The following is an 11,817-nucleotide window of genomic DNA, read 5'->3' on the forward strand; positions in this document are numbered from 1 at the left end:
GCAGGTATGGACTGCCTGCAGAGTCCAGCTCAGATCTTGTTACATATGGGATTCCTATTCTGATTAATACTGCAAGAACCTAATCACAGTGGAACCCAATAAATGTTGGCTGCCTATCATCTGGTGTTCAAAATTCCCAACTAAACCTTTGGTAGCCTGGAACATTCTGTAGTATAAAATAACTCATTTTATTCTAAAAATCTATGTAAGTTAGGTGAAGCACTGTAGCATGATGTATATTCTAATTCTTAGCTAATTTAAATGATAAACATTGATTTAAATAGATTCCTTAGAGTATTCCAAGTGGTACATCTCTGAAGCAGTTTTGAGGTATTTGTGTTTGTGTTTAAATACTTCCATCTGCATAATTGCATGGTATTGACAGGAATTTGTGCATTGTCTTCTTAGAAGGAAACACACCACCAGCTTTGCAAGAAAGGACTTTATTGTGTTATCTGTGGAGCTGAAATCCTGCCAAAGGCAGAGGGTAAGATCTCTGTAACTGCTCATTTGTTTCAGGTTGGGAATCATGGGGTTTTTAATCCATCATTTTGCTTTCACAGTTCTGAATGCTGGAGAGATATTTTAGAATAATTGGTTAATTTGTCCACTGGATAAATGAATTGTTAGAAATGCCCCGGAGACCTGCATGCAACCTTTTGTTGGGGGGGGAGGGGAAAGGGGAGGTGTCACAATAACACAACTGTTTTCCCGGGCATTTCAGTGGAAACAAGTTACTTATTTCAGGCAAAATAAGTTACTCTTTGGGGTGTATTTCTATTGCTTGATTTAGTGATCATGGTAGACTGCCCTGTTTTCAAGTACAGTGGGGATCTGACTGGTATTTAAGAGTTAACTGAAGGCAACTGATCCTGGCATTATGGGAGGCTGAAAGAAATTATTTGAGAGACAGTGGCCCATTCATTGGGGTATGCTTCTTCTCAGGATTAGATGTGAGCTTGCTTCCGGTCGCTGTGAGAAATTTGGTGACATCTTGGCACACTACCTCTGAATCTATTCCGTGCTTTAATGCAACTATCAAAAGCGTTACTGGAAAACTCTAACCACACTCTGTTTCTTCAGTGTGTAACCTACTTGGTATTAAAGTAGGTTGGCTCTTGGTCCTCAGCTGCCCAATTGTATGAAAAGTGGATCAGACGTTCTTGAAAGTCGTCTGCGTTTATGTGAGGCAGTTTGGGAAGGTCTAAAAGCAGATAATGGTCATCACAACTCTGCTATTTTTTGAAATGTCCTCTGTCTTCAGCCTCCTGGGCCATGTGTAGCAATGATCTAATTACAAAATGTTCTTATTAGTTACAAGCAGAAAGGATTAAATGTAGATGCTTCACACACTTAACGTACAAAAACTTTGTCCTCCAGAAGAGTTTATTCACAGTTTGACTAGTTAGAGATTTTACAAATCTGAAGCTATTCAGGAGGGGATTAGGTTTGAAGCTGGGTTTGGGGTTGAAAGGCAATGGGGCTGATGTAAAAGTTATTAAATAATTTATTAATATATCCAGAGAGAGCTTCCCCAAACTTACTTACAACTAACCCACACAAATTCTACGGTGCGGTTGGTAGCACTATTTTTGCAGAATGTCTATGTACAATCAAATGATGTAGGAAAAACCTTTAGAAAGGTTTCTACCTGGAGAGACTTGCAGCACCAACTGCGGCTGAAAGGTCAAGCATAAACCTTTACAAACTTGAGCAAAGAGAGTTAGGGTACTCACTGGTCAGGGGTCTCAATGTTTGCACTCCAAGACCATGACCAGGAATATATATATATATGTATGTATTGAAAGCCAGGTGGTGGACTTCACGTGGTAATGGTGCGGTGGGGCTGCGCAGCTGGCGGCGGACTTCACGTGGTCATCGTGCGGTGGGGCTGTGCAGCTGGTTCAGTCCAAACTGCGCACGCTGTCTGAGCATGCCCACAGGCACGGGAGAGCGCTGCCCTGGCTCTCGGGCAGTGAGCAGGTGGTCAGCAGCCACCTGTGCAAAGCAGGGGCCAGGTCTGCGGGCTGGAGCAGTCCGGTTGAGTGCTGTGCATAGCAAGGAGCCGGCGCTCGGGCTGCCGCGGCGGGCCGGCAGGTCCCAGCGTCGCAGGTCGTTGCTGGGTCGTTACCTGTACTCTGGCCCGAGGGCGAGGCGAAGTGTCGCAGCACACAGCGGCAGGTAAGGCAAACAGCGAACCAAACAAAGGTGACAGCAGCCGGCAGCGAGCAAGCAGGGAGAGGTGAGCGGTAAGCATCTTGTTTGCTTGTATCCCCTTGTTTATCAGATGTGGGCCGAGGTTAATGGCCCTTTGGCCAGGATATTAGCCACTCGGCCTTGGCAGTGGGCCAAGCCGTACCAAATTCGGCAGGCTGCGCAGGGGCGGGGAGCGCACAGGCCTTGCGCCGGTAGGCCGTGGGCTAGGTGCGCAGGTTCACACAGCAGCCGTTACACAGCCTGGGCCGGCCAGGCTGCATGGCGCCAGGCCCTTTGTGCCCCTCCGTGTCCCGCTTGCCTCTCGTATGGCAGATAGGTAACCGTGTCCAGACGAGACAGAGCATGTGTAAGCCTGTTTTGGGCCTAAGGGCCCTCCACGACAGAAGCTAAGAAGATATTTGCTTTCATGTGCCTTGTGCAAGTACGTCTCAGAACCTTGAAAGCAAGCCAGAGAGATAGATTTTAAGGAGGTGTTAGAAATGATACAGAAATTGAGCTGGAGAGGTGTTCTTTAGACACAGAACAGAGACCTCTTCCTTCTGCAGTGGCTTGTTTACAGCAGCCCCTACATTATGCAACCCTTACACATCCCCTCCCCTTCTCCAAGGTTCCTTCTACTGCCCTAGAAGATCATTAAATCATGAGGCAAGCATGAAATTGGTATTGAAGAAGTGAGAAGAGCAAAGAAACTCCAAGCTCTCAGAGTCTTCAGCCCTAGAGCGGGCAGGCTTAGCAGGCTGGAGTTGTGTGTTAGTTGCTCATGATTCTGTTGTGTGATGTATCTGAACTGGGCGTCAGGTCACAAAGCTAAAGCAGACAGTATCTGCACCAGGTGAAATCAAGGAAGGATAACTCTCTTTTGCAAACCAAACCTGAGCCCGAGGGAGAGTGGGGGAGGTATCTCTGCTGCTTCTGGGCCCATCAAAGTCATAACCCAGCTAGTAGTGTTCATGCTGCATTGAGTCAAGGGCAGGCCCAGGTGATGGAGGCCACTCTTGTTTCCTCTCTGTTTTCCTGGAGCAACCACAGTGAATCTGCTTTAAGACTTGTGTAACCTCATCAGCAGGCTTTTGTTCATTTCCCTAATAATAAGCACTGCCATATCTTTGCAGTTTGGTATAGAATCTGTGAAATGGAATCACTGTGTATTCAATGAAGGCATTTGAAGTCACTGAGGCACTTGAATGCCTGCAGTGAGCAAGGTGTCTGTTGTCAGTGAGAAGTTTTATACTGCTTAAACTGAAGCTTGGATGTCAGTTGATTGATGAAAGTATAAAAAATCTGCCACAGTTTGAAGAAAATGAAAAATAAATGAGTTTATTCAAAGTGCATTCCAATTCACTGGTCAATTTGGGAGTAATAAGAAGGGGAAAATTATCTGTTGAAAAGCAACTTTTGGACACGTTAGAAAATTTAAATAAGGCCTTCTTCCAAGATCCATTTACATCAATAGAAGTCTTTTCACTGGCTGCAGTGGGTGTTGGATCAGAGCCTAAATTACCATCTTGTAAATGTGGAAAGTTTGCAGTGTGTTCACACAGTCCTGTATTCAAACCCATGTATGCTTAAGTCTTACACTCCACTTCTTAAATTGTAGGAGTTTTGAGAAAAGCTTGCTGTGATAATGGTGAGCTGAAAATAATCTGGAAACTCTTCAGAAATGCAGATATAAGAAGTAAAGGAGCCATTAGGAATTGTATGTGTGGACTAGATGCCGTTTCAGAGGATGATAGTGTGATGTTGGTCATCTCAGATGCTGCCAGTCTTAGTCATCTGAAAGAAACTTTGAAGGTTTACCAGATGCCAGTGAAAAGTGAAGGTAAATTTTACTGATCCCTCAGAAATGGCACCTGGCAGTGGCAAGTTCTTTAGCTTTAAATAAAACACATTGTGTTCTTTCGTGTCCTGCAAATGCTTTTGATTCTGGGGACATGTTTTTAGCTCTTAGCTACACATGAAATCTTCTTTGGAGGGGACCAGTGTGAGTCTCTTGCCTCACAACACCTTCATTCAAGAGGTACTTTGTTTAACAATGTTTTGTTTCTTGCCACAGTGTAGCAGTTAAGTCTTTAACTTCGGTATCTTAAGGGGGGCTACAAGAAAGCTGGGGAGGGACGTTTTAGGACATCAGGTAGTGATAGGACAGAGGGGAATAGAACAAAGCTAGAAATGGGTAGATTCAGACTGGGTGTTAGGAAGAAGTTCTTCACTGTGAAAGTGAAAAGACCCTGGAACGGGTTGCTGAGGGAGGTGGTGGAAGCCTCATCCCTGGAAGTGTCTAAGGCCAAGCTGGATGAGGCTCTAGACAGCCTGATCTAGTGTCCCTGCTCCCATGGCAGAGGGGTTGGATCTAGATGATCATAGTGGTCCCTTCCAACCCTGACTGAGTCTATGATTCCACACCTCTCCACTGCTCCTACTTAGCTTTTCCTAAGTTAGAAGGAAATCCAATACCCAACAATTCTTTACTGGATATGAGTGATGTTCTCTGGTTGCTTTTTTTTTTCTCCACCAAGGACATCTTCCTTTCCATAGCTTGTTCAAAGAAAAATTTTGCTTCTTAAAGCAATTTTTTAAGACAAAGAGAATATAAAATCTGTCAGTGATACTGGTGGGTTTGTGTCCTCTTGCCAAGGACTATGGATGTTTCTGGAAATTGGTAGGTTGGAGTCATACACCTTGCAGCCCCAGTGCCTAAAATAAGGCCCTATAGGAGCAATGTGTATGATATGAAATGATTCCAGGTGTCAGACCATGGAATGTGTAATCCTTTAGCAGCTTTCAAGTGTCAGAGACCAGACGTAAAGTACTGTTATTTGTGTCTGGGCAGTTGTGGTGTTAGGGTGGCACAAGTAAGCATGTGATTTTTATCACAAGGACTAGTTTCTGAGCCTGCAGAGATTAGTAAAGGTTCTTCAGCAGGTTACTTTCTGGCAAAGTAAGAACGTTATGTTTAGAAACATAAGTATGATCTTTTATCTGCTTTTAAGTATCTCTTGATGCCTATGTAAAGCACTTTTTGTTTCTTTTTGAAAGACCCAAATGCCAGTTTGTCTTTAAATGCTATTTGGAGTGAGAAGGAGCGTTCTCTGACAAGTTACTTGCAATGCAGGAGCTGTGTCATTCAGTCAACTTCTCCATGTCCTTTGATAGGAGCTGAGGTTACTCATTTCAATAAAAAAATACAGTCGTGGGTAAGTCAAATCAGTTTATTTTGTACATTAGAAAGATTAATAAATATTAAAATTCCATTTCTGTAAACGGTAGAAGGAAAATTTCGTTTTACCCAGATGAATTGTATCTGATTCACCTAATTTCTACCACAGAGATTTGAAATTATGGTTAAGAGCTGAGATCAGGTCACTTAAGATGTTTGTAACTGTCTAATTTGATGCAGTGTCTATAACATTGTGAAAAGAGATAGGAAAACAGACAGCAGCTAGAAAGGAAAAGCAGAACAAGACATCCTTGCACAAGTGATGTAGTCAGACTTGAATTTTCAGGCATGTAGTTTTATGTTATTTGTGGCACTAACAAGAATGTTAATCAAACCCTGCTGGATGGACAGGAACAAGATGTAAAGAAGTCAACAGAATGAAATTCTTTCATAGGTTTTGTATTTCCAGCAGTGCTAGCAAACTAAATTGTCAATAGAATTCTTGGAAATCTAGACCAGAAAGCTGCCTGTGTTTTACTGTTGTAGTCTTTAAGCTAAAGATAGAGGGCGAGGCTCCATCCTGAACGAGCTGTGCAGGAAACCTTAGGACACCTGTCCCTTTCCTGAACTTCCTTTCATTTACACTGTGGATAGAAATATAATTGAAATTAATCACAGATTTATGAGGCTAAGACGTTGCCAAAAACCTGACTGTGATCCTCACGCTTTGGCCCGTGTGCATCATTATCCTCTGTAGGAGCTCTTTGAAAGGCACTGTATGACAGTGTGATGATGGAACAAAGTTTATGGAGCATTTTATGCCATGAATGTTGCTGTTTCAAACACTGTTACTAAGATTTCATGGTATTTTAGCATTCGTTTTATATCAAAGACAATACAATGTTACACTGAGGGAATATGTGCTGAAAGAATATGTCAAAATGTGTTCCCCTGGCGTGCAATGAAATTATTTCTTGTTTTATCTAACAGTTTTGGGTTTTTTCTGTACATTCAAAATAAAGGGCTCTGGAACACTGCATTGTGTTGCCCTTTGTGCATCCCATGGCTGCTGTGCAAACCAAACCCTGTCAGCAGATTTATTCACACTCTGGCTGGGTAGCCAGTCAGAAGGGGACTGGCTGCCTGTCCTACCTGATGCACCAAGGAGAAATGTGTAATCAGCTGGCATTAGGCTTGCAAGTGTTGTGGGGTTTATTAGTGGTTTATATTCTTAGCCTACCTGTAGGTTGAACTTTGTTTCTTATAGCTAGAGAAGTACTGTTAATAGTTGCAGGTTTTCTGAATGGGTCTCTTTTTTTTTCCTTTCTTATATTCTGTTTCCATCCACTAGAAAAAATCTCAGTAACCTTCCACACTTGGAAGACCAACATAGGCTATAAAAGACCACATCTGGCTTTGGGGAGTCATTCTGAGAGCTAGGGGCTTTCGGTAGAGAGACATCTAATCTCTTAATGTATGTCTTTGTTCCAAGTAAAGGCTAGGGGAAAAATATATCCAGTCATCTTCAACAGACTTGGGAAACAATTGTCAGAACTGGCATCTCTGCTTTGGATCTGTTGCAGACTCAGTGCCTTCTGAGTAGGTGCCAGCTGGCTGGAACGTGAGAGCTGTGAGGATAAGGAATGAAGCTGCTAGGTTGTTTTGTGTGTGTGAAAATAATGTTGCTTATTTAGAAAGACAGGATGGCCTGGGGATGAACAATGGCAGAGGTAAATACAGCTTTAATTTTATCATCTCCTTGCTGTAATTTGAAATATGTGAATCCAAAGGAAGACATACAGCATGAGTCTAAAGCATTTTAAAATAGGATTTACTATAAACTATCATCTACCAGAGCAAGCACATACGCATTAATGTGAAGAAGCTGTGATTAAGTCAGTTTTAGCTCCCTATTATATATTCTCAGACACAAAATCCTGCTGCAGGTGAGCATCATGTTTGTAGAGATAAAATCACCGTTGTAGTTTATGCTGTTGCCTACCCTCTGTTAAATCATCTCTCTTGTCAGGAGGTATCAGATGTCATCTTAAATTGCTTTGTGTCCTGTGCTGTCTATAAATCAACTACAGTTGGTTCTGGAAGGCAAGGAATTGCTCATCTAATAGAAATCACATTGCTGTAGCAAACCCAGCCGAAAATAGAATCACTGGGGTTAAGATCTGTAATTTACCTCTAGCTTTGATAATCATTTAAAGAGGCAATGCTGTATTTTTATGACTTACATTTAAGATGTGATTTGCAAACTAGATTTTTTTTTACATCTTTTTCTCAGCTGTATATGCACATTGAAAATTAGATTTAAAAAAAAAAAGCTACTCCTCCATTTCTGCAGATTCAATTACATCATGTGTTTGCCATTGACCTAGAAACCTCCATTAACTTATTCAAGGCTTTTCAGGGCATATATATTAATATTAGTGGCATACAAATTAATAATAGAATTTATATTCCTCAAAATGCTCTAAATAATTGTGTATTCATGTTTTGCAGTTACCTTTGTCAAATGGTAACAACAGAGGCATCAATATTAATATTCCTTAAAATACCCTAAATAATTGTATTTTCCTGTTTACAGTTGCCTTAGGGAAATGGTAACACCAGTGGCATGAATGTTAGTATTAATATTCCTTAAAGTACCCTTAATGTATATTCAAAATATCCTAAATATTTGTGTTTTCTTCTTTGCCATTGCCTCTGGGAAATGGTAACACCAGTGGCATAAATATTAACATCAATATTCCTCAAAATACCCTAAATGTGTATTCCCCTTTGCAGTTGCCTTCGGAAAATGATAACAGCAGCCTACAAATTAATATTATTTCTCTTCCTTAAAACAACCTAAATAATTGTAAGTTGCTGTTAGGAAAGGGGAACAACTTCATATTATTATTTATCTTCCTTAAAACACGCTAAATAATTGTAGATTGCTGTTGTTGTGAAAGGGGAACAACTTATAGTATTTCTATTCCTTAAATACTCTAATTGTAGTTTGCTGTTGTTGTGAAAGGGGAACAACTTGTGTTATTTCTATTTCTTAAAACACCCTAATATTTCTATTCCTTAAAACACTCTAAGTAATTGTAGACTGCTGTTGTTGTGAAAGGGGAACGGTTCAATATTCCTATTCCTTAAAACACTCTAAGTAATTGTTGGTTTGCTGTTGTTGTGAAAGGGGAACAACTTGTATTATTTCTATTTCTTGAAACACTCTAATATTTCTATTCCTTAAAACACTCTAGTCGTAGACTGTTGTTATTGTGAAACAGGAACAATTTAATATTCCTATTCCTTAAAGCACCCTAAATAATTGCAGGCTGCCGTTGTTGTAAAAAGGGAACAACTTAACATTATTTCTCTTCCTTAAAACACCCTAAAATTTCTATTCCTTAAAACACACTAAGTAATTGTAGATTGCTGTTGTTGTGAAGGGGGAACAAGTTTGTAGACGACAATACCTTGGAATGTAGAGGAAAGAGCGTGGCGCAGAGGCCATGGCGCGCTTTAAGCCCTAGCTTGGCTAATGTAATAAATTATCTTTCAGAAGGTGAACGAAACTCCGACAATTAAATTGCTAAACTTATTAAGGAGTTGTTGCTGTAAGCGATTAGCCAGTCAGCTGTTGAGGCCAGTAGTAGCTTTTTATATAACAGGATATTGTTTTGTTCATCATGTTACCACATTTGGCAAACTTTTATCTTAATGCGCCTATCGGGAATACCAGTCTGACCTCAATCTGAGTAAAGCCTTAATAGTCGACGTGAGGGATGCTGCAGGAGGTGGCACGGTCACTCTCCCAGACTGTATATTTGTTATCGCATGTTAATCAGATTCATCATTCTGTTTAATAAAGATTTCATCTGCCACGCGAATGCATAATCGGCTATGTCTGAGTGACCGCCTTTTGTCTCGAGCAGATTGCTAAAACTGTATTAAGCATCATTAGACAAAAATGACGACCTTATTAATTTGTCCTTTATGTGTTTTTTCCAGCAGATTGGACCTCATTATTATGCAAACACAGTACACAGAGCGGCACCAGAAGTAGCTCATTAATGTTTCTTTCCCTTAGTACATAACAGATTATTATTGTCAAGTGTGCATGAAATAATTGCTAATTACGTGCCTCAAATTGTACAGTGATTGTCTGGCTGGGGTTGGGTGATGGTTTTATTGGGGTTTTTTTTTTTGTTGTTGTTGTTTTTTTTCATGTGGTTTAAGTGCACTGGAGAAGGCCATCAGAAGCTACAGGTTAGCGGTGCTGAAGGAAGCGAATCACAAAACGTGCATTTTATCACAGGTTTTCCTGCCTGGAAAGAGTAATTAGGACAGCTATGGATTGCTTTGTAGTTACCTCTCACTACGCTTCTTATTGTAAAAGAAATGGCTCTCAGCTGGCAAATAATTTAATAGATAATGTCTGCCAGGGAATAGATGCAGGCACGTTTGAACTGTTGGCTTCTAGTTAAAAAAAAACCTCCTGGTAATTCATGAGTCAGAATGGTTTCCTTATTTACACACTGCTAAAATCTTACATATTTCCAAATACTGTTCTTTCTACCATCTGTTTTCCCAGCTACATTTTGCTTTCCTTACAGCCTCCCTATTTAGGATAATTCTCCTTAAAATTTGTAAGCGTGCTAGAAATTGCATATTAGGATTTGGCATTCATCTCTAGTTTGACAACTTTGTGCTAAGTGTGTAATTGGTTTAAGCTGGTAGTGCTTCATACTTATCCGTGGCACATCTTCTGTAATCTGTCTGCCACTGTAGCCGATAAGACTTGGCCACAACCGAAGTTTTTGCAGCGCTAGAAATAAAATCCTGATCCATTAAGGGTTTGCCTGGATTTAGCTTTGTAATCTGGTTTAGAAATTGTGAGTGGTCAGATCTTAGATACAAGCTTTGTTGTCGAAAAGATGCCACGAAACCCATTACATCAGCTTAAATTTGCTTGGCGTTGCTTTTGTTGACAGCAGAACCTAAAAGATATAGTGACTGTGGCTGAAGAAAAGTATTTGTGACTGGCAATTATTCCCTGTATAGGAACACTGACACAGGTCTTTGAGAATTGGGAGGATAATAACATTCATCTGATGTGACTTAGATGAAATAATTTTAGAGCCCCACTGCATTTGGTTGGTGTTAAATAGTTGCTTGTGTCAGCTGATATCACCATTTAAATATGGTGGTGGCTTCAGACACTGCAAGTTAAAATAAATGGAGCGTGCTGGCTGTAAAATATTCTTTAAACATTTCATGTGTAATAGATCATTACTGACTATTTCTGAAGGACAGATCTATCTTCCACTTCCAAAAAAAAAACCCCAAAATGTAATTGTTCTACTGAGACTCAGTTCTCTTTACTGCACTCTTAGCTATTGGGCGTGTGGATATTTACTTGATAAAGCACTCGACTGATAAAAAACTGGAAATAGTTGGTATGGCATCACAGGGAGAATTCTTTCTTCTACTTGGATTGTTTGAAATGGCCAAGAATCTATTGCTGCAGACAAGATGTTGATGAAGAGGTGCTGCAGCCACCATTATCATCACTTTTAATAAATGCTTTCTGAATTTTCAGTAGGAATACTGCACACTGAGGTGTGTTTGTAGTATAACACAAGTGCCTATAAAGACACTGCCTAAGTGCTACAGCTAAATGTTAAATCAGGCTGAAAAGGACTTGGAGCCACAGTGGCTTGACACTGCTTCACGGCCCATGTTTCCCTGTTCCTATGAATTGACATTTTCTGCTCTGCATTGTTTGCTTTCCCTCCTACTTTGAATTTAACTCATCTGTTTAGTTACCTGTTTTAATTAATCACCACCATTAAACCTAATTTGTGTTATGTTCAGTGTATTTCACATCAAAGAATGCATCCCACCCACCACAACAATTCTTGAGCATTCCCAGAAGAATTTCCAAGATAATGTGCTGACAGGCCAGAGGATGCTGGAACTCACCTGAGTTAAAGTTTAAATGGATTCAATGAGTTTAGAGCATCCCTAAGCACACCATCAGAAGGGAAGAGCCAGAGATAACCTTGGGAAAGGTCTTTGTATTGCTTCTTTCTGCTGTGCCAGTCAGTTCTCTCCCAGGAATTATCTGTCTGAATTGCTTTCCTTATTCTTGCCACTGGTTGTTTTCCCTTGGCCAAAAATGTGTTCAGTCCTCCTCTCTGCAGGAGTGGATCCTCACTGTGGGAATCGCTGCTTTCAGATGACACTGCTGTTTGAATTGTGTGAAAGGCAGACAAAATACTTGCAGGCCACTGCCACCTTCCTCATTGAAAGAAAGCTTGCAGACTATGAATATTATTGTTTGCTGAAGATGTGGCCTTACTGAAGAAGATAAAATGGGTTTGGGCTAAACAACCCTGGGTACAAGTGTATGCCATGTGGCAACTGCAGAATCTTCTTTG

Source organism: Pogoniulus pusillus, chromosome 27 (assembly GCF_015220805.1).
Source record: "Pogoniulus pusillus isolate bPogPus1 chromosome 27, bPogPus1.pri, whole genome shotgun sequence".
In the NCBI taxonomy this organism is placed as follows: Eukaryota; Metazoa; Chordata; class Aves; order Piciformes; family Lybiidae; genus Pogoniulus; species Pogoniulus pusillus.